The sequence below is a fragment of the Pteropus vampyrus genome, unplaced genomic scaffold, assembly GCF_000151845.1.
Source record: "Pteropus vampyrus isolate Shadow unplaced genomic scaffold, Pvam_2.0 Scaffold58, whole genome shotgun sequence".
NCBI lineage: Eukaryota > Metazoa > Chordata > Mammalia > Chiroptera > Pteropodidae > Pteropus > Pteropus vampyrus.
This window is the reverse complement of record NW_011888839.1, coordinates 6,004,498-6,024,084: the sequence shown is the minus strand read 5'-3', so window position 1 is coordinate 6,024,084 and position 19,587 is coordinate 6,004,498. Positions and strand designations below refer to the sequence as shown.

Sequence of the window (19,587 nt, the reverse complement as noted above, 5' to 3'; positions counted from 1 at the left end):
TTTTCTGAATTAAAAAAATAAATAAATAAGGATTAAGGTGCCAAAGTGCTGCACCTGACTCTTCAAGTGGGACTGTTAACTCTCAGATGGCCGTGCCCACTACACAATCGAATAGTTAATAAATGCTTACCTAATTCCACTGCAATATAACTTAAAAAGTCTTGCCCATATGAGCTGGACCTATTCAATGGGGCGTGTTTCTTGCTTTCTAAAGTAAACTTTAGAGATGCATAGGATCATCAGGACAACACAGCTGCAGGCAATGCTGAGCCTTGTTGGAATCATGCCCCGTACTTGTTGCCAGAGTATTTGGTCTGGTGTTGAAAGAAACGTAAAAGGCTCAGCAGACCTCCGTAGGATGTATGCTCAGTCTGAAGATCCTCATGAGCCACTAAAATTAGTAATATAATTTCTACCAGTTTCGGTTACCTAATGCCAAACACAAGTCTAAGTACTATTATAGAGATTGCCTGCTATGATTATAATAGATGCTATTTACTGAGACCTTTCTATGTGCCTGGCAATGTGCTAATCATTTTGTGTGTGTGTGTGTGTGTGTGTGTGTGTGTGTGTGTGTGTGTGTACATATATATATATAAAATCATGGAATCCTCATAAACACCTGGGCAGTAACATATCTCCATTTCAAAAATGAGGAAACTACATCACCGAGAGTTTTACTAAGATGGTATGACCAACCTACAATCTATCTGGTCTCAAAGCCTGCACTCCAAACCATGATTTTACACTTAAACGAACAAACAAACAAACAAAACTCTGTTAAGGAAGAGGAGAGAAAAAAAGATCCAACGTTAGAGAGATTTCCAGAAAACTGGCAAGAACTGTTTTACAGTCTCAAGAACCAAAATATAAGTCCATTTTATGTTTTCTTTTTTACCTCCGAGGAAATAAGGATGGCCATGTGTGGTAGGGATTGCGGGGAGAGAGAAATTCCTAGGCTCTTGTTCCTGACTTGTCATGTGCAAAGCTCACTCTGAGTAGAAGGAAGAATCCTGACTCTTTCTAGTTCAGTGCAAACAGGCAGCCCTGCCACGGGGCTCTTGGAGCCAGGGAGATGAGGTACAGAATTTCTTCTGGGGGAACTCCAAAGCACGCTAATAAATACAGCATGCTCAAAACAGAATTCTGTGCAAATTCCAGGTTAAAGATTTTTTTGTTACCATTTCTATTACTTTAATTATTTGACAAAAGTACATGTGGACCATCAGCATATTCTAGCAAGAAAAAAAAAATAATAATCAATTCAATGTCTCTCTCTGAAGGACTGACCATAAGAAAGTTACATCAAGCCGTCCCGAGCTTCATTTTCCTTCCTAGGTCACACATCCACATGCCATCGGTCTTTTCTCCCCATGAACACCATGCCACATTCACTTTCACCAGGTGGGGGTCGGTACCCCCTCTTGTTATGAATGAGGATCAGAGTGCTATACATTACCCCTTTGCTAACGCCATCCATGCACCTGCCTAGGAAAAATTCAGGTCATCCGTGCTATTCCAACCTAGGAATTGCCCAGACTCTGCTTGTTTTGATAAAAGTATCAACCAGGCCTATTTCTGAAGTACTCCAGTCAAGACTTTTGAGCCCTGTTGAGAGGGGGAAAAGCTTTCCCTGAGTGTATATGGGAAAGTGCTATTGGCGCAGCAGAGAAGAACATTCTATCTTCCGCTCACAAAGAAAATTCAATACGATGTAACCCTGGCATACATGAGGTACACATTTCAAGAGCACCGAAAGAAGAATTTCATGGATAAGCCTCTTGTCAATAGTAGGAAACTACAACAGCAAGTACACTGCCCTTCAAGCAGGCAGAAATTGGGTGGCTGAGTTAGACCAAGACCTCACATTGCTCTAGAGACACGTTGGAAAAGCCTAGCTGTAAACCTTTGTTTTTCAAGACCTATAAACTTACAACTGTGTGCACCATCACAACTCTTAGCCACATTCATCCCTTTAGAAGGAACTGCACTGAATAGAAACTCTGTTGAGAACAGTACAAACCCATAATTGGATCTAAACTATTTCAGGTGCTCATTACATATTAGAGGAAAGAGAGAGAGAGCAGAAAGGAAGGTAGCTGACCAAAAAATATAGGCATCGTGTGTAACGCAGTGAATGGATGCTGCTTAACAAGGCTCCTGGTCTTCCTCACATCTACTTTTGCTGCTTACTACATGCACCATCTTGGGCAAGTGATTTAATTTCTTTTGTCCCTACCAAAGGCTGAATTGGGGCCATTTAATGGGAGACGCGCAAGGGACAGGGAGCCAAGAGAACTGGTTCCAGATCAATCTCTGCTTATAACTCTCAGGGTAAACTTGAATAAATTGCTTTCTCTTTCTTAGCCTCATCTGTCAGATGACATATTGGTTAGATCAGACTTCCTCTAACTTTTCTTCCAGCTCTAAAATTCTATATGATACAATCATTATTTGATATCCTTTCTAGTGCTGAAATATATGATTCACATGCCTGTCCCTGCATTTCACTTATTTAAAGACGATAAATTATTCAGAACTATAATCCATGTCCAGGAATTCTTATTGTCATGGTTATAAGAAGAAAATTATAATTTTGTTATAATGTCAGCTTTCCCCCAAGTATCCCATTATGGCACAAGTTTTGGAGGAATTACATGATGCCTTTTGGTCAATAAATTATTACATTCTAGAAGCTTCTGAGTATAAAGGACAATGGCAGCCATTTGAATCTATATCTGTCTATACAACCTTCTCTCAGAACATATAAGGCCACCAAAGAGCACAAATGAAATCACATATGACCCATGCTATTAGCATTACTAAGAGGCAGAGAATATGCCAAACTTCAAACTTCAAATTATTTATAAGTAAAAAAAAAAAAAGTCCAACAGCATCTGCTATGAGTCTGTCGGTATAGAGAGAAGGGTAAGGGGAGGTTTAAGAGACTCCATGAAAAAAAGAAGGGGAAAGAGAGAGCGAGAGTGAGAGCAAGAGAGAGAGCGAGAGAGAGAGAGAGAAGTTTAGGACACTGGCAAACAGACAAAATCATACTCAGAAAATAAAAGTACAATACAAGTAAGTGCCAAAATATGAGCACAAGTCAGTATCTGGCGGTTCACAGCACTGCCTACAGTAAAGAGGCTCAAAATCAAGCAAAATGCAAAATGGCAGCTTTAAAAAGTGTCATATCCATAAGAGAAGAAAGTAAATTGAGACTAGGTGGTATCCCTCAGAGACAATATTAAAAGGAAAGAATAAAAGGAGGGGAATTAAGGATCCAGCAAACAAGAAAGAAAAACAAGACAGGCAAATCCATCTTTCCTCCTTCCCCTCTTTACCACCATCATCATCCATTTACAAACTCTTTCACAAAACTGACAGGAAAGAGTGCTCTTGAAATAGTAATCCAGCCTAAGAACAGGGAAAAAATTAAACTCTCTATACAACTCCTGTAGGGAAAATAAAAAGAAAGTGAAAATATAAACATCTCAGCTGGATAAAAATTCTTATCAAATAACCAACCATGAAACAAAGAAAAATTATAAGACAACAAACACTCTAAACTGTAATAAGTACCCTCAACAAGCATTTGGAGACACACATACACACCTGACATACACGCATGGGTGCACAACACCAGGAATCAGATATTTAAAACTAAGAAATGAACAACAACAACAACAACAAAACCGCAACCACCACAAAACAGGAAAAATGCAGTAAATACTAACCAAACTCAAAGAAATTGAATAAATGAAGAATAAACTACAAGTTGTGGAAAGGAGAATACGTTTAAATAAAAATTTAAAAAGAGAAATTGAAGAAAGCCTGGAAAACACGTAAGGAAACAAAAATTGGATAGAGAAAATAAAAGGATCAGAGAAAATAGTTAAAAGAAGATTGAGAATTTTCAATATATGCATAACATTTATATAGAAGGGAAAGGAACTAGAATTGTTAACACAATTTGAAAAAGAATAATAAAGTGAAAGAATCCGTCTACCCAACTTCAAGATTCACCATATGGCTAAAGTAATCCTAACTGTGTGGTTTTGATAGAGAAATAGATGCACAGATCAAAAGAACAAAATAGAGAACCCAGAAATAGACCCACACAAATATGCCCAACTGATTTTTGACAAAGGTGCAGAAGTAGTCAATAAAGGAAGGACAGATTTAACAAATGATGTTTTAGTACTTGGACATCCATAGGCAAAAATAACATGAACTTCAATTTGTCTCATACCTTATATAAAAATTAACTCAAATGGATCACAGACTTAAATGTAAAAGGTAAGGTTGTAAATGTAAAAAGTAAAATTTTAGAAAATAACATGAAAGAACATCTTCAAGAGCTGGGGCTAGATAAAGAGTCCTTAAGTTGATATCAAAAGTACAATGCATCAAAGAAAACTTTGATAAATCAGATTTGATTGAAATTGAAAACTTTAGCTCTGCAAACAACCCTAAGCTACAGACAGGGAGAAAATATTTACAAACCGCATATCTGAAAAAGGACGTCTCTAGAATATATAAAGGACTCTCAAAACTCAATAATAATAAAAAACAAAATAGCGAAAGACATAAAGAGACACTTCGCCAAATAGATATACGGGTGAGATATAATCTCATGAAAAGATGGTCAACATCATCGGCACTTATGGTGTAAATTAAAATTACGATAAAATATTACACCATACTTATAGATTGGCTAAAATATAAAAAACAGTGACAATATGAAATGCTGACAAAGGTGCAGGAAAACTGGTTCACTCATACACTGTTGGTGGGAATGTCAAATGATATACAGTCTCTAGAAAACAGCTTGGCAGTTTCTAAAAAGAACTAAACATGCAATCGTGGACATTTTCCAGATAAATGAAAATTATATTCATACAAAAACCTATACATGAATGTCCATAGCATCATTTTTTCCCACTTCCTGACCCTCTTTAATTTTTACCTTTCTTTTTTTAAAAAAAACTATTTATAATTGTGGTAATATACATATAACCTACAACTTTTGATCTTTCCCATTTTTAAGTGTACAATTTAGTGGCAGTGAGTGCATTCACACTTCTGTGCAACCATTACCACCATTCATCTCTAGAACTATTTATCTTACAAAACTGAAACTCTGTACTCATTAAACAATAATTCCTTATTCTCCCTTCCCTCCAGCCTCTGGAAACTACCATTCTACTCTCTGTCTTTCTGACAAAGGAAAAACAAATGAGCCCCAGGAACTCCCAACTTGGCCTGGGTTTGGGGGTTCCTAGAACCTAGCCACCTCAGAGATCTTTCAGAAACTCTTTATCTAATCACGTCACTTTCTTGCTTAAAAACATTGTTTTTTCTTGTCTTTTTTTTCCTATTCATCAAATAACATAGCAATAGCACCTATATAAAGCAGAAACTATGAGATGCAAAGAGAAATAGAGAAATATCCCAATAATAGGAGACTAAGACATTACTCTCAGTAAAGTAGATTAAAAAAAAAAAAAAAAAGAAGAGGAAGAAAAAGAGAAAGAAAAACTACAGAAGACTTAAAAAAACAAAATCAATCAGTTAAATGTTATGACTATATATCAAACTTTACACACTGATAATAAAGAATAAATCTCAGTATACATGACTAATTATCAAAATTGATTAAAATTTATTAGGCCACAAAGAAAAACACCTCAGTAAATTTCATGCAGAAGAAATATTATAAATAACATTCTCTGACCACAATGAATAAAAATAGAAATTAAAAATAAATTTTTAAATATGATCTTTCACGTGGGAAAAAACCATTAAGCAACTCTTTGGGGAAAGAGGCAAAATACAAACAAAAACTATAGCATTTCTGGGGGGAAGATAATGAAAATACTATCTATCTGGATTTATGGAATGTACAGCTTAGACACCTTAAATCAATAAAAATCAAAGAACAAAAATAAATTCAATTCTCAATTTAAAAGCTAGGAAAATGATCAAAGAAAGCACAATAAAAAAATGGTCAAAAGACATAAACTGATTATACAACAAAAAATATTAAAATAGTTCTTAAACATATGAAAAGATGTTTAACTTTTTAATAAGATAAATGTAAAATAAAATGACACCGAGATACTATTTCTCAGTGATTAAATTAGCCAAAATTCAAAAGCTCGACAACACATTGTTTGGTAGAGTGTTGGAAAACAGTACTCCCGTATGTTGCTGGTGGGAATGCAAATGGATGCGAACTGTATGGAAGGAAATTTGACAATCCCTCACAAAAACTGCAGTTTTCCACTTCTAAGGAATTAGAACTGGACAAAGCAATACACACTGGAGTATTAAGGTTTAGATAAAGAGTCATCATGTATAGAACCCACTCTAAAATGGTTCAGAAAAAAATAAATAATGAGAGAAGATGGAGGGGAAAACAGAGAGAGAGAAAATGACAACGCAAAGTATGGCAAAATGTTAAGCACTGGTGAACTTAGGTTTCATATACAGGAATACTCTACTATTCTTGCAACTTTCCTTTATGTATGAAATCATTTCAAAATAAATGTTCAAAAATCAAAAAATCCTATATAGTAAACTTATGTCTTATTCTTATAGAATTAGAGATGCCATTTTTAAAAAGACATTTTTTCTGAAGAAATGGAAACTTGCTCTAATAAAGCTATATCTGAATCATTTAAGTATCTTTGTTTTTATTACTGATTATTAACAATTCATGCATAAAAATGTAATTTAAAAGTTATCAACTGGTAAAAAAACAGTATTGGACTCAAATATGAAAGGACCCTGATCTACTAGCATCCCATATGACCTGTACAAAATATCATTTTCCTTGGGCCTTAATTTTCCCATCTGCAGAAAAGAAACAAGCTACCTACATTATAGGATTACAATGAAGATCAAATAAATAATATGCATGAAAATACTCTTAAAAATGCAAACATGTTACAGATATATATGTATCATGTACAGGTACTTAATGACTTTCATGTATATTAACAAAAATGGTTATCATATCACTCACTATCTTTTAAAATGATTTTTTTTCCTAGGCCGTATTACCTAGAGAACATATTTTCAGTCCCATCCTACAGGCACGTAAAAGGTAAAACACATATGTTAAAGGATAAAGAAATCAGCATCCCAACGCAAGAAGAAATCAAGCCACTGATCAATTACCTAAACAGTAGGGCCTTTCTTCCAAATATTCTGAATTTCAAAGCCGAAATGCACTTTGGTACCAATGATTTTTATCACTTAAACTTCGATTAAAAGCCCAAAGATCTGTTTTAAGGGCGGAGAGACAGTGTGTCATGATCCATTAGAATATATGCAAGCCCCATGGATGGTTCTCCTAGAGATTATTGGTATCCATACTACTTTCAAGTAAAACAAAATTATTTTAGGAGCTATGGAATATCTGTTCTTCTTCCTTTGAAAAGGTAATAACACTTTCTCCTATATTTAAAGCTACGAAACAATGATTTAATACTTTCTTTTAATTAGGTACATCAATCAATTAAAGAAGGCTCACTGAATATTAGTTTTTGGCTAATTTTGCTGAAACCTTTGTTTTTCCTTCTTAGAAAATATTTTTATCATTCTGAATACTCTACACCTTAATTTACTCCTATTTCTTATTTAAAATTTAATTTTCAAAAAATCATTCATTTTGGCCTATTAAAAAATTAGTCAGATGAAGGATAATTTGGTTCTCATAAACATGAAACCGAATGCCACCACTAAAGGTGGGCTAAAACTAACAGCACAGAGCTTGAATGACTGCCAGAAATGGATGTCAGACGACATCCACATTCCCCAGCTCCCCTTAAGGATTCAGCTCATGAAAGAATCATTCCTTCTGAAAGAGACTAAGATTTCATTTGGTTAAAAGTCTGAGCCATCACTTGGGGCTTTATATGCATCCAATGGGAACAATTTACAATAATTCCTTCTACAATTTATTCTAATATTTGAGTATCTACTATTTGCAAGGCAGTGTGCCAGGTGATAGGAGAAACACAGTCTCACATTACAAGTGTTCACATTAGGAAGAGTATAAATAATGCACAGAACATAACTTTAATACAAGTTAGAAAATGGTAAGGGCCTGAATAGAGAGAAACACAATATAGTTTAGGTGTTCACAGAAGGGAGCCATTTCTGTCTTTTAACACTGTAGTTGCTCAGGAAGAGAAAATGGACTACAAATGATTAAGAGGCAATTTACTATATGATTTGCATATGCTAATCCACATAACAATAATAACTACAATTATCAAATATTTGCTATTTGCTAGTTGCTATGCTGAGATCCCATAGGTATTATCTTGTTAAATGTCAACGACATTTTAAAAGTATTATTAATTCCTTTATGGATGCAGCAAATGAAGCTCGAAAAAAAAAATTTGCCCAAGGTCACATGATTATGAAGTTTAAGAGGAGAGATGCAATTGCAGAGCCCTTGTGCTTTCCAGTACCCCAGGCTCATCTAGGCTTAGGGACTTAGATAATAAAGACGGCCATACACTACCATTTAAGCAGTAATGCATCCCAAGTCCCCAGGCATATTTTTACAAAGGGGGCTTTCTCCAGCTTTAGCACTCCAGTAAACCATCTCCACACACCCGTGGGTGATGTTCTCTCACCACTGGAGCACTCTTCCACCACAATTACACCCATGGATACTCTTCTTTAGATAACAGCCATGAGATTCATTCCTGCCCCAACAGCATGTTCCAGACAGGTGCTCTGCATTCATCTGGATGTGGCAGCAACAACCCAACTCAGGAAAAATGCCAGATGTTCCAACAATAGATGTTACAGTTATCTATTTTTTATTCTGGCAGCTCATTGAGGTTTTTATCATTTCTAGCTGTAAAATAAAGAGAGAGACCCTCTTATGGTAAAGTCCTGTTTTCCATGAAAAACTTTCACTCTATCAAGCATGAGCAGCTTTCCTCTTGATTTGTGTCTGAACCATGAGAAAAAAAACATCACAGATGCAGACTGCATTGTACTAAGAACATATGAATGCTTTTAAATCACTTTTATCTTACTTTTTACTAATGTAACCCTGAAACATAAAATATGTTCTTTTTTTTTCCATTCACTGTTATGGGAAGAACAGATGGTAAAAGGGTTAGATTAAAGTAATACAGCATGTCCATTAAAATAACCTCCACTGCTGGGCTGCTCCCTCAAACAGGAGTTGTATTTACTATGAAGAACGGCTTTGGCTTCCACACGTTGGAAATTGCTGGGGGTTTTCTCAAGGATAAACATCAGCGTAAAAGAGAAACTAATGTCAGAATCAAATGCATTTTAAAATGACAATTATGCAAGATATTTTGCTAATCTGAGAGGCTGACTGAAAACACATGTCTGCAATAATGTAACAGAACAACCGTCAAATAATAGAGTCCATTTCTAACCTGAATAAACTGGAATATCCAGAAATCATAACTAACTGAAACTGCAAAGAAGATATCAAGAGACATTATTTTCTATGTTCCTGCACTCCTACTAGTGGCAGGGAACATTTTTCACTGCTATTTCATTTTTAATTTATTGTCTTATTAATCAACGGCAAGAATAATTCTGTGTAGACTATACATTATGACTGGGTAAGTATAACATGATTTCTACACAAGCCTCACAAATATTTAGCATTGGAAAAAAGCCCTCAGGAATTTTTTTTTAATGATTTAATTACATATAGCTCCAAAAGAGGTAAGCTTTAAAAAAACTTCTTCGGGAAAAGTTAGAAAATCCATTCTGAAACAAAAATTACCAATCTTGTGTCAATTCCAGAGTCAAAATGGTTTGACTAGAGGAATCGAGCAATAAATATTTCTTTTTATACCATAAGTAATTAAAAAGCAAATACTGACTCAAAATTCAATCACTAGAAAATTTAAATATTTTTGTAATTTCTTTCTTCATTCTAGAAAATGATATAAATTATCAGCTTCTCAAAATCAACTTTTAAGAATGTGTTCACAAGATTTTCATTCATTATTTTTATGATTTGCTCCACTTATAGTATAATCTATTACTTGTTGCGAAATGATTTTAACTTTAATCCACATTTTAGTTATTTTTAGCTCAGAGAATTTTCTGATGAGAAATATTTTATACCTATAAATTCTCTGATATATTGCATGAAGTAGAAACATGGAAAGTTTTTAACATGCCTCAAATGTGGTTTAAAATGTCATAAGCCTTCTCTTAATCCACCCCCCACAGTTACAAAAATGTTCCTGGGATTTGGTTCATTCATTTTTCTCACAGAAATGTAACCATAGTCGACATCTCATTAGCTGTCAGGGTGATGTACAGCTGGAAGAGAATCAGCACACCGGACCAGAGGCTGGGTTTCCTCCAGTGTAATTCTATAAGGAATCTCCTATATGGTTCCATATGGGGAGAGCTGTTCCCAAACCATGAAATCCACAATTCACATCCTTTTTTAAATCCAAAAGTAAAGTGGTAAAGTCCTAAAGGCTTGCAAGCATTCTCATTGCACTGAAGATTTTAAACAGGTAATAAACATAGAATAAATATTTAAATAAGCTTTTTAGGTCCTGGCATATATAGCTGTAATATCTCAATTTGCACATATAATAGAGAAATAGCTCTAGCTCATTGGGTAAATCATGTGTTTCCAGGACCGGTAGCTAGTTTTTATGGTAATCTTCTATTACGGGCTTCTGGCATAAGCCAGATCCACTTCTATCCTTTCCCCAATACTCTGACTCACTCTCTGATTTTGCACATATAAGTGGCAGATTAGATGGGCTTGAATTAGATGGATACAGGTGGTGCCACCTGCTCCAATGCCTTACTGCAGCTTTGTTTGGTCATCCACTGGTTTATTCTGGGTCTGGACAAAGGACGGGCTGCCCAAGCTGTTCTTAGCAGTGTCCTAGGACTGGGCCAACAGATTGGCAGGCATATTATTACTGGCTTTCTGCATGCTGAAAGAAATCTATTGGATTTGTAATTTTGTAAAAAGAAATTAAAGCTCAAAGGCCCTCTGCCAAATTAATTTCAACTTGGTGTCTGTAAATGGAAGGATGGATCTACCTTTTCTTCTTCTAAGTCAAGCTCAGTTAAATGATGAGGAAAATTATCTATTAAACAATATACATCAAAATCTTTACCTTTAAACACAGCAATTTGATGCACTATGATGTGCTAAAGGGTTTCCTAAAAATCTGTGACAGATGGAAGAGTTAAAAAAAAAATCTAGATTTCTTAGATAAAGATACCTAAATCTAACATTCTTAACTCTAAGTTTCCTTTTATGAGTGGGTCAAATCCCACCAAGAACTGTTAATTAAGGTGTTGCTCTCCTGAATGTCATTATTTAGTTTTAACAAAATTTTATTTTATGGATTTTATTAAAATAACTTTCCCTGGATACATTTTGATGGTGAATGCAGCCATTTCTCTCTTCTCTGTTTAGCTGGGAAGCAGAATCGCAAATTCAGCCATCACTTCCATTAAGCCAGAAGCAGAGGCTTTCCATTTTATTTAGCACAGCTGCTTCACCCGCTGCCCAATTTCTTTTTGACATTAAATCTCCCCCAGATCCAAACCATCCTATATCTTAGAATAGAAATATGTTTAATATAAATTATACCCAGAGATCTGTGGAGATGAGAGGTGACACTACAGCTGTGCTTTGGTGGGTAGGTGGGTAGGATTTAAGCTCAAGAGGAAAAGTATCCTTAGGGAGAGCACGCAGCATGCTCTAGTAAGAGTGGAGAGCTGATGTAGGAGCAGCTAGAGGGGGTAGGCAGAGGTGAAGATGTAGCCTGGCTCAGATTATAGAGAGTGGATCTCATTCTATAACCGATAAGGAGTCTCTCTAGGTTTTTAAGTAGGGCCAGGAGTGGGGAGTCATGAGGGAGCTCCATGACAAAAATGACATTTCAGGAAGCTTACACTAGCAGGAAAGATCAGGACTGAGTGAACAATGAGGAGGACGATAAAGTAGTTTCATACTAGATGCTGGGGCAGGTGTAGATATAAAATATATATGGTTATTACTTTCAACGAGATTATAGACAAAGAGAGGAGATATGACATATCTAGAAGGTGGTAGAAGATAGACTATTCTAAACAGAGGTCCAAAGGAGAAATATAAGTTAATTATATACCATGAAAGAAGACAGTATTCAATCTGGGCCTTAGAAAATAGGCAGAATTTGGAAAACTTCATGAGTTCAAGCATGGAGGCAGAAAAGGACAAGGCATTCAGCAAATAGTGAGCAGAAGTGTCTGGCTGGATCACAGGGTTCAGGTAATTTTGGACCCAATTTTAGGTGACCTTGAATAACAGCAAGGGCTGTGGAAAGTCTCCAAGCACTGACATGATCAGTGGTCTTTTAAGATCAAGCTGGGAGGCAGGGCAAACTAGAGAGGACAATTTTTCTAATTGGGGAGAAAATAAGATGTGTTGCAATCCTTCAGTGAGGGAGCTCTTAGGACCCAGGCAACAGGAGAAGGATAAATGAGTGAAGATAGAGAAAAGCACAGGTGATAGATCAAGCATTAGTCTGGTCCTTGAGGGGGCATCCAAGGGATGTAGGGTTTTATTAATTACCATCCAATAGCCTCACTGAAAGCCTTGCAAACAGAAATAAATTTGAACCCATTGATAATTCCCCATGGCATGTGAGGTCTCTAGGCCTGGAGGCCATTGGTTCTCTCACTGTCAGCCCCCAACTCCCACCTCCAGACCACAGCTGGAAGGGCAGTTCAGCCCCAGCAAACACCATCACAGCTACCACTATTGCCACCACCACATGCTTTTATCACATACATACTACACTGTGTTTAAATTATTCATTTACATTTTTATCTCCCCCACTGAATCTGTAAGCTCTCTGGGGCAAGGACTATATCCCTAGGACATCTCATCACTCCCTTACTTCTTTCTCCACTTACTGTATTCCTTTCATGGGCTCATCCATTGATTCATTCATTCACTCATTCAATATCTACTAAGGACTTTTGGTAGATACAGTGCAATCTGGTTATCAAGAGAAACGTCTCCTGTCCTAATGGACTTTAGAGTCTCCAAATTTTCAACTTCTCATTTCTGCTAAGCTCCATTCTACTTCCTTCGTCTATGCCATTATTTCTCATTTTTTTCTTCTCATTGGTCTTTTCATAGTCAATAATGTCCTGCTGCCTTACCTAAAAATCTAATACGACTAAATCTAGCCATATGTCTATTGAAATTTTGGGAAAATTTGTTGTCATTGGAGTCTTACTCTTGGTAATACATTTACACACTATAGATTACTATATTCTGTAATGTTACAGTAAACATCAGTGAAACAGTATAGTTAAGATATTTACCCATTTGAGTAAACTATTTAACAAAGTAGTATATGGTCCTATTTCTAATCCATATATCTAGTTTATCTACCATAAATACCTATCAATATCTTATACTATCGTACTCCAAAGCAAGGTGAAAGACAAAGAAGTTCCCTATAATGGCTTAGGGAGACTGTACCAGAAACAACCACTTTTGCCTCTACCCACTATTATTCCTTTCCATTTCATCACTCATTCTATCCATCATATCTCCTAAAACATCACCTTTCTCTATGGACTCCGTTAATCAGACTGCTCTCTTACCCCACACATTCCTTCAGCAAGTTCTTGTGTCCTTTATAGCAGACTTCACTAGCCTATTTCAAATAAGGCACCCAATTCCTCCTGAAATCCATGTGCTGAGACAAGATAGAGAAGCAGAGTTAGTGATAGGTAAATCTGAGGCATAAGGAAGCTGATTAATGGGAAAGTGTGTGACCAGGAAGTGATCTCTTGAAGTGATCATGGAGAAAACTTGTTAGCGATCAGGGAAGGACAGGCACCAGCCAACCATCTGATCACCACTGTCTGCCCCTCCCCCAGTCATGTGCTGTGGCCCTCAAGTCCCATGATTGACCAATCATACAATTTCTCCCTGAAATGTTGGTCTTGCCTCCCAACGAGACCATGGACATGGTTCCTTAAGGACCCACGTTTAGCATTTTAGTGCACATACTCTTTAACTAAAATGCAAGAGTTAGTAAAAACCAAAGCACAAATCTGTAACACAGAGATCTCACCTTATTGAGCAAAATGTTTTCTAAAATAATACTCAGAGGTTCATTTACGAAGTTGGTCTAAAAACAACTGTAAAGGTCCACTCTAATAATGTGATATTTCTACAAGAAAAGGAGACCAATCTTAAATTCATACATAGTCAGAAAATATAAACAAGCCTGTATTTTTAAGAATAATGTATATTTTGTACAATGTAAGAATTATGCTGAATAATATAAGAATTTCTGAAACAATGATCTCATTTTTTTTTTGCAAGATGTGTTAAATTTTTTTTGTTGTTAATAGTAAAGGATTACATATTCATGTTACGTGTAAAACATGAATGAAAGGATACATATCCTGGTAGTGATAAAAGTACTATGTGTAAGGGAAAACTATACTTGAGAAATTCTTGATCCTTCTTTTCTCTGTAATTTAAAAAGTCAGCATAGAAGTTATGATGTATTTTTGAGGTCAAAAAGAACTTTGCAGAGTTTCTAACTTTACCAAAAGGAAGCCATATTGCTAAAAATGAAAATTAGGAGAGTTCTGTGGGATTATTTAAAATAGCAGATGTGGAGTAAAACCTGCAAGTGTCACAGCGTATCTCTAGCAAGTGATTAAATACTCTCAGATTTCAGAAGCATACACTGTTTTATGTGCACTGTAATTACGGAATTATATAGTAGATTGGTTATTAGTGACTAGGGAAAAAGCAAAAGGAGGGCAGGATGATGCAGTAAAACAAGAGGGCATGTACTGTCTGTAATGAACATAACAATGATAAATATGCCAACATGAGAAGTTTAAATGGAAACTGGAATCAGAAGGCAATTTATTCTAGATTGACATGGCTAAACTATGGCAAGATAAGTTCAACTGTATTAGAGTAACTGTTATGAGTTCCATAAAAATAGGTGGAAAATATTCCAGTAATCACTACTGGGAATTGCTAGAGATAAGGTCTGAGAAATAAATTCTATAAACTCAATATTTCAAATTTAACAGAACTATGAAAAAAAATAAGTTGCTATTTTCAGGAAAACCAAATAACAATAAAATACCATTGTCATAATGGTAAGATGACCGCTATACTGCATCACAGTAGCTGCAGAATCTTTGAAAATTAACTACAATATTTCTTATAACGATTTTTCCAAAACCATTCAAAACAATTCTATTTTGACCTCTCTTGTCCTGAGTAATACATAGAGGTACAAAGGTGATTGAGTCATTCATTAAGTGACTCTAATATAATCAAGTCTAAAATCATTTCCAAGGGCAACTCATACCAGGAGAGGACCTGAAAGTTCATCTACTATTGTAGACAAACTAGGTGGTGGCAGTGAATTACAATTCGTGCATGTCTTGCATGTCCAAATAAGGGTACCTCAATAATTCCAAAAAGACATGTTGCTGTTTGCCGTTCATCAGACATCTGTTAGAAATTTCTAGATATGCCTAAAACATAATGGAGCAAAGAGGCTAATAAATAATATTAATAGGATTTTTAAACCACCATTTTCGTAACTAATAAAAGGCACAAGACATTAACCTAAATGCTCAATTTTGTTCTGGAAACTGTCTCTATAAAAATCTGATTAAAATTTGCATATTCAAAATATGTAAACATTGAAATAGCAAAAAGAAATCTCTATTTTTAAGAAAAGAGAAGTATTTAAAATTAAATACAATTAAAAGCTTAATAATTTAGTAACTAAAAATGGATTTGTTATGTCTATTAATATATAAAGGGAAATTCAGTACAAGTGTGATATTAACTACAGAAAGTAAGCTTTATATTTTTATTAAAGTATAGTTGACATACAATATTATATTAGTTTTAGGTATACAACATAGTGATTGAACATTTCTATTTCTTACAATGTGATCACCACGACAAGTCTAGTAACCATCTCTTACCATACAAAGTTATTATAATAATATTGACTATTTTCCGTATGCTGTACATTACATTCCCATGACTTTTTTTTTAATAACTGGAAGTTTGTACTTCTTATTCCCCTTCACATTTTTTACCGATCCTCCCCATTGCCCACTGGCAACCATCAGTTTATTCTCTGTTTCTGTGAGTCTGTTTCTGTTTTGTTTTGTTTTGTTTTAGATTCCACAGATAAGTGAATTTACATAGCATTTGTCTTTCTCTGTCTGACTTATTTCACATAGTATAATACACTCTAGGTCCATCTATACTGTGGCAAATGGAAAGATTTTATTCTTTCTTGTGGCTGAGTAATATTCATTATATGTATGTATGTGTGTGTGTGTGTGTGTGTGTGTGTGTGTGTGTGTGTATATATATATATATAAAACATCTTAATTCATTCATCTATCAACGGACACCTAGGTTGCTTCCATACTTGCTATCGTAAATAATGCACAATGAACACAGTATATACATATATATATATCTTTTCAAAAAGACAACCTACTGAATGGAGAAGATATTTGCAAATAATACATCTGATAAGAAAGTAATATCTAAATGTATATAAAGAACTCACACAACTCAACATCAAAGGAATAAATAATCCAATTAAAAAACAGGTAGAGGACCAGAACAGACATTTCTTCAAAGAAGACATACAGATGGTCAATGGACATGAAATGATGTTGAACGTCACTAATCATCAGAAAAATGCAAATCAAAACCACATTGAGATATAACCTCACACCCGTCAGAATGACTATTATCAAAAATACAACAAATAACAAGTGTTAGTGAGGATGTGGAGAAAAGGGAACCCTTGTACACTGTTAGTGGGACTGTAAATTGGTGCAACCACCATGGAGAATAGTATGAAGGTTCCTCAAAAAATTAAAACCAGAACTACCATATGAGCCAGCAATTCCACTTCTGGATATTTATCTGAAGAAAAAGTAAGCTTTAAAATATAATTTCAAAATAAATCGATAATGATCAAGTATACTTATAATGAGAAGAGGTGCAAGAAGCCAAAGATAGAAAGAATTTTACTCATTCTTTGTCCACAAGGCAGTAAAAAGCTTTAGACCTTCACAGACTCACACCAGAACTATTAAAATGAATTTCATAAGTAGTTTGCTTTGTTTCAACAACAAAAATTAGTGCTCTTATTTTCTATTTAAAACCTTTACTGGTTCCCTATAAAACAACTCTAAACTTCTTGACCTAGCAGACATTTGGCACCAATCAATGCTTCCAAACATATCACCCCTAGACCTCATCCAGAGAGACCCTCCCCTCCCCTACTTCACCTCAGCCCCAATCACACAAACAATGCTCTTCTGCATTTCTTCATAATCTTAGTATTCCTGAAGTGTCCTCTCCTTGCCTTTGTGCCCATATACTTGAATTCTAGCCTCAAAGCCAGATCACCCACACCTTTCCCAGCCATCCAGGCTAGAGCCCTGTAGATGCCACCACTCATAAAAAGCCCTTTGTACACACCATCTCCTATACACTACTGATTCTAATATATAACTGATTCTAACTGTACTGCAAAACTTAAGGACACCTTTTTATACCACTTCTTTATGTTCTAGTACCTTTTACCCAACCCCTACCTTCATTCAGCACAATGGCCAGTACAGCATCTTTCTGTTGCAAGTGCTCAGGTAGCATCTACTGAGTCAAAGATATATAATAGAAATGATGCATGAAAATTAAGAGTTAAGTATCCCTTAATAATATAAGGATAACATGAACCAAATAAGACTTTTGCGAAGCTAAATTATTTTTTCTTTAAAATTTCTGAGGATTTAGAATTCAAGATGATGGTATTAAGTTGTGTTCTTTCATCAGAAAAGTAATGAGTTTGCCTTGGATGTCATCTTTTTTCAATGTGTCCTCAGAGGACCTTCTGCTCACCCCATGACAATTCACTACAGATGCCTGTTACCTTGTCTGTCTACACAAGTGTCTCCTCGAAAGCAAAGACTGTGTTTCATTTCTATGTATTGGCAGCCCACGTAGTAGGAACTCAGTCAATGATTGACCTAGCACCATGATTACCTAAAGTAAACACAATTAAAGAATAACCTTTACTAGGCATACACATGTTAAGTAAACTTAATTCATTACTGTGTAATTTCAAATGAGACATACGGCCAAAATTCTGAGGACTACATTTATATACATATTAACCACAAAAAAGAACAGAAAAATGTCAAAAGAAATCCTATGTGGACATACATTGTGTACATGTGCATGATTCTTATACATCACAGAACATTTCTAGATTAAAGCACAATTTTTGAAAGGGAAAATAAGGGAACGGAGAGGGATTTTCTACTTTCCACTCCTCTGTATTGCTTTTAAAAAAAAAAAACCTATAGAACATGTATAACTTTCAAATCAACTCCTCCCCACACATGCTAGGAACAGCCTAATGGCAGTTAAAACGTTTTTTAAAAATGAGTAGTTAGTTTACTGTTAGAGTAAACTAATAAAAATTTTAGACATTAAGAACTGAGCATGAAGGAAAACAGACTTAGACAATGAAGTTTTGGAAGTTCAATGGGGAGATTTTATTTTTTGTGGCTTAATTTCTGTATAATTGACAAACTCCTTCTTAATTTAGTATTTCCTAATTTAAACTCTTCTTTTATCTATGTGTCCAACACTTGTACATATTTAAGGATAGAATTATCCAAAGATATAATCTATCCATCCAAGTAGTAAAAGAGACAGTAAAACTTTTCCCAAGGTGTGAGATAGTAATAAGGAAAGCTTCTCAGATGTTCAATAAAAACTCCTCCTCCACAGTGACTTTTACTAAAATGCACTTAATAAGTAAAGTGCTCAGAAGATGTCCACTGATAAACATCTAGACATCATACAACTTCTTCTTTCCCTTTTATCAGAGTAAAAAAATATGGACTTCTGTGGAAAAATTTTAACCGTGTGACATAAGTCTCTTGGGGGTCATAATCTTCTTATCTTCATATACCAAGCTACTAAATAATCTAGCAAATAGTAGCTTCTTAGTGACCGTTAGATAAATGAATGGCATTTCTTCAAACAGTATACATTTGTAGAAATCAACAGAATATTATAGCCTTGACAAGTAAGAAAATAATCATTTCTGCACCCACTAGATTACCATTTTTACATTACATATATATATTCAATAGAAAATGCAATGTCTTAAATAAAACTTTAAAATTGACACTCTCTCTCTCTATATATATAGATATATCTATCTATCTACACACACACACACACACACACACACACACACACACACACACACACACACACACACACACACATCTGATATAAAGACCACCTTGATGAAATGACTCCAAATCCAGTTTGGTTTTATACCAGCCCAGGAATTATCTCCTAAGTTACTACAATGAACTACAGAAAGTTTGATGTGGCACCCTTAAAGTGAAGGGTAGAAGTGAGGTGTTCACAGGATACTGGGAATAGAGAATCCCCAGTTCTGTCCTACTTCCTTCAGGCCC

General features: G+C 35.2%; 1 protein-coding gene across 6 annotated transcripts in view; it reads right to left on the bottom strand.

The window, feature by feature from the left end:
* SIM1 (single-minded family bHLH transcription factor 1) overlaps positions 1-19,587 on the bottom strand; it is a 70,272-nt gene that overhangs the window by 8,711 nt on the left and 41,974 nt on the right. The gene's annotated exons all lie outside the window — the stretch shown is intronic.